This window comes from Cavia porcellus, unplaced genomic scaffold (genome assembly GCF_034190915.1).
Source record: "Cavia porcellus strain 051 isolate PalLab524CR breed Dunkin Hartley unplaced genomic scaffold, mCavPor4.1 scaffold_1, whole genome shotgun sequence".
NCBI classification, from domain to species: Eukaryota; Metazoa; Chordata; class Mammalia; order Rodentia; family Caviidae; genus Cavia; species Cavia porcellus.
Window position 1 is genome coordinate 166,811,141 of NW_026947484.1, and position 4,656 is coordinate 166,815,796.

The window sequence follows — 4,656 nt, forward strand, 5'->3', positions numbered from 1 at the left end:
TTATACAGACTGGAGGCAAAAAAAATATCTCTATCACATTATAATCTGTGAGATCTTAGACAAGTGGAGAAACCTGGTCTCAGTCTCCTCTGGGATAAAAGTAAATAGTAACTGGTGGTAATAGTAAATGATGTAACTATGTTAGTCTTTTAAAAAAATTTTAAAAATAATGTCATTAGGCCAGGTGTTATAGTGCACATCTGAAATCCCAGCACTCAGGAAGTTGAGGCTGGAAGACTGCTGTGAGTTCAAAGCCAGCCTGGACTGTACAGTGAGTCCAAGGCCAGCCTGAAATACATAGTGAGTCCTGGTCTCAAAATAAATAAATAAATAATAAAATGTCCTTATATAGGATCTTATTTTCTTCCACATACAATATTTGAAATGATATATATACTTTTTTACCATGCATTCTTAGTGCTGAGTGACTGACAACCCAACAGTTGAACAGAAAAACCATCTCCAACAGTTTCCTTTTTATCACTTGTACAATAGTCCTAGACTATAGTGGACACTAGATGGAGCAACATTCTAAGTAATCCATCCTAACCATCAACTTTCTTTTCAGCACTATTTAAAAACAAATCAAGTCAGGAAACATGATGAAGCCCGCTGAGCTAAACATACTCTGCAGGGAAACACAAATGGCTTTGCATAATGCAACTGAGGAAACAGGCGAGACAGAGATATGGGGTCAGGATATATAGCTCAATGGTAGAGCACCTACCTGCCACATGCAAGGCCCTGGGTTCAATCCCAAACACTGCAAAAGAAAACCCTAAAAACAGATTTTAGAAGAAAGGCTTGGATATAGAGCAGCTTTATCTAATAACATGGGGTGAACTATTTCCCCAAAAATTCATTTGCTGAGGTCATAGTGCTTGGCTTATAACTGTATTTGTAGAAAGGATCTTTAAAGATGTAATTGAGTTAGCTTGTTCTGTGTGTTTTCCTGTCATGTGGTTCAGGCTGGCCTTAGACTCACAGTGCTGCTGTTAAGATGTCTAAGGCCGAGGTAGGGGGTGGTAAAGGGGCCTTTTGAGCATATCCTGGAATCTGAATTCTACAAAACCCAGTCACCCCCAGAAAGGCTCACAACTGTTTGATATATTTTGGCAAAGGAAAGTCTGGAGTGGGTTGTATTTTCTCTGATTTTAGTGCCCTTTTGCCCTCAGATATGAGCAATCATAAATAGGTGACCTGGAACTGGCAGATTAGGGCCTTCTCCCAGGATGCTTCATAACCCCAGGGGACTAGAAAGTTAAGGAGGGACCCATTCACAGGGTCTCTGTGTCCCCACAGAGCATCAGACCATCTGCATAATGTGATGCCCTCTTTCTTCCATTTTAGTAGGCCTTATGCTAGTGGTGGGCCAAAAAGCCTTAAAACTCCTAGGGAAGGACTGTCCAGGTCAATAGTGCCATTCTGGCTAGTGGATGTGCTGACTCTCAGGCACCGAGGGAACACTAAAGAAAGCATTTTTAAGATCTAAGACAGAAAAACAGCTGGCTGAGACTGGAATCTGTGTCCAGTGTAAGGACTGACACAACTGGATGTAGAGGCCCCACAGTGCTGGATTATGGGGATATGCCTCCACCCCCAGCAGCAGGATGTCTTTGTAAGAAGAGACCATTTAGCTGGGTATGGTGTTGCACGCCTGTAATACCAGCACTCCGGAGGCTGAGGCAGAAAAATCCCAGTGAGTTTGAAGCCAGTTTGGGCTACATAGTGAGTTCAAGACCAGTGTGAACTGCAAAGTGAAACCCTATCTCGAATAGACAAAACAAACAGAAACCCCACATTGTCTTGGACTTCTAGACCTACAAGAAAGTACTAGAAAGATAAATTTCTCTTGTTTAAATCACCTGCTTTGTGGTACTTTGTTATAAAAACCCTGGAAAACTAATACATGTGGAAAGGAATTTTGTCTTTTTTGTTCACCTATGTATCCCAAACAATAGTATGACGCCTGGCATATAGTTGGTTTTTAATAACTATTTGCCGAGTGAATTTATAAATAAAGTGGATTAATAAGATTCTTTTCTTTACATAACTCTATTAAATGGCACCAATGTTATATTAATGTAAGGTTTTCTTATGACTGAGAACTTTAATTCCGGTATTGTGGTGTTGCTGGGCTACTGCCACATCTCAATAGATAAAATCTTCTAGTGAAACTCTTATGATGATTCAAAAGGAGATGACAAAAGTTTTAATGACATAGGAGATCAAGGTGTAGGCAAACTGGGTGGGGAAGTTAATTAGCCTGAGAACATGCATGGAACACTTCCCCAAAACCCTTCCTGTGGACTTCCATGGGGAACTCGACAGGTTTTCAGTATAGTGGCCTAGATGTGCATGGTCAGCCTGAGGCATGAGATCCTAGCACTGCTTCTCAGGCCTGTAAGTAAAAGGTTTTGCAGGTTTCCTCAAGATTTGGACAGTATAAAAAGACACGGATGCCAAGAAGAGCTTGCCATTATGGCTTTCTCAGGACAGCCTGCTCTGCTTCCTCTAGGGGGTACTTTTGTCTTACTTTTCCCTTTTTTACTCAGCCCAGACTCCTCTGCAGAGCCCATTTCTTCCTCATCACTTTCACTTTCTCAAATAAATTTGTTCACTGCTTTTTGCTCATTCCATTCAATTCTTTGTTTGAGATGAGAAGAATGTAGAATCTTAACTCCAGAAAGAGAGGCAAGCAACCCAAAACCCAGTAACATTTAATTGGCGAGCCACTTTTAGAAGGTGCTACCTGATAACAGTAATGCAACGAATGCAAATTAATCCATACAAAGAAACATCAAATTTATTAATCCCATCCTGAGCAGAATGGCACGAATTTATAACATGGTTATTCCCACAATGTATCTGATTAGCTGGCTTCATTAAAGACATTAGGAAAAGCCTGGCTTATCAATTTAAAGAAAAAAACGTTAAAATCTTTCCTGTTGCTCTTACTGAAGCATTTCTTCAGGCATAAGAAAAAAACTAATTGAATTCCCTTCTGATGTATTCGATTACGGATTCAAGGCATATCCTTTCAACCCCCATCTCCACATCTTAATGTCATCACTGTCATCACCAACTGGTATTTCACTTGGGCCTGGAATTACCTCTAGAACTGACGCAATCTAAAACCAGTGCCTCTAAGTGTTTACTAAAATCTTTGTCCCAGAGGGAGAGGTTCAGAAGTGACGCTGTTGGGACTGCCTTGAGACTTGAGCTAACATAGCAGGGAGGCTTACAGACATTAAATTCACCTTGAAATATTATTTATTATTTTCCAGCAAAAGTAAAACCTAATACTCTTTTTTTTTTTTTTTTTTTTTTTTTTTTTTTTTTTTTTTTGCAGTATGCAATCTGTGACCAAGTCCTCTTCTAATAAAGAGTTTAGTTTCTTGGGCACTTGCCCCTCTTTTCCTGGGAACCACAGCATAAACAGGAAGTTCATGCCTCTGGATCTTCTTCAAGTTAGAATGGAAAAAATGAAGCTGTGGACTTTGTCTAGAACGATTTTTATTTGCTTGGTTTTTTTGCTCTTTTTAAGCAGGGTCTTACTATCTGTTCAGAGTGGCCTTCAACTTGTGGTAACCATCCTGCCTCAGCCTCCCAAGTGCTGGGAATAAAGGTGTGTTTTACCACACTCGGCTAAAATGATTTTTGCAAAGAAGGATCATTAAATTGCTGTACTGCCCTCTTTGCCTTCTGCAGAAGGTTAATAAATGTGACTGCATGAGCTGTATACCACTCCAAGGAATATAAACATTTCTTTGCCCATGTTGCATTGGAAGTCCCTGTCAGAGCGCTGAATCAGGCTTTTATCAAACACTAGACAGAGCCTGTCCTTTCAAGCATTATAAGATGGTTTTCAAAAATGTGGTTTTCAGCCACCCCCAACCAAGAAGTCAAAGTTTGGAAAGGCTTCCGATTGGCTTTTCCCTCGCCAAGACTTGCCGCCCTGCTGCCTCTCCTGTCTCGGTTGCCCAGGCTGGTTTCTTTCCATTTTCCTGGCAATAGCTCAAGGCTACCTCCTTATAGAATCCGTCTTCACTTGACTCCCTAAACAAAGTGGAGACCCTCTGCTATTTCCTTGGTAGCAACCCTGGAGAGGCTCAGTGCTGCGTTGGCCTGTTTATGGGTTCCTGCGCCCCAACAGTGACCACACCTGCACCACAGGCCAGGGGCTCCTTTTTGGACTTTTATCTTAATACAGCTCGCTGTATACGCCTCACTCATAAACGCACCTCGCTCGAATTTTTTCACTTTGGCTGGAAGGCGGACCGTGGGTGGCCTCTCCTCTCACACGGATGGTTCATTCCTCACTGTGCCCAAGTTTGTGGACCCCACAGGTCATTGATCTCTCCACATTCCCTCGCCCACAGGAGGCTCCTTACTCCAATTGCATTTCCCTTACTTGCACCTTTTTTTCACCGTCCCAACGGCCGCTACCCCCCCCCCACACCCCCGTCCCGCATCCCACGCCTGGGGCACTAAGCTCCTAGATGCCTGCGCTGCCAGGGACCCCAGACCTAGTTCCGGGCCCAGAGCCGCTCAGGCCACGCCCCTCGGCCGTCCGCAGAGCTGGAGACCGCGCTGGAGCTGTCTAAGGGGCGGGGCCAACGGCGAAAGTGCCTCAAAGCCTGGCACCTACTGGTC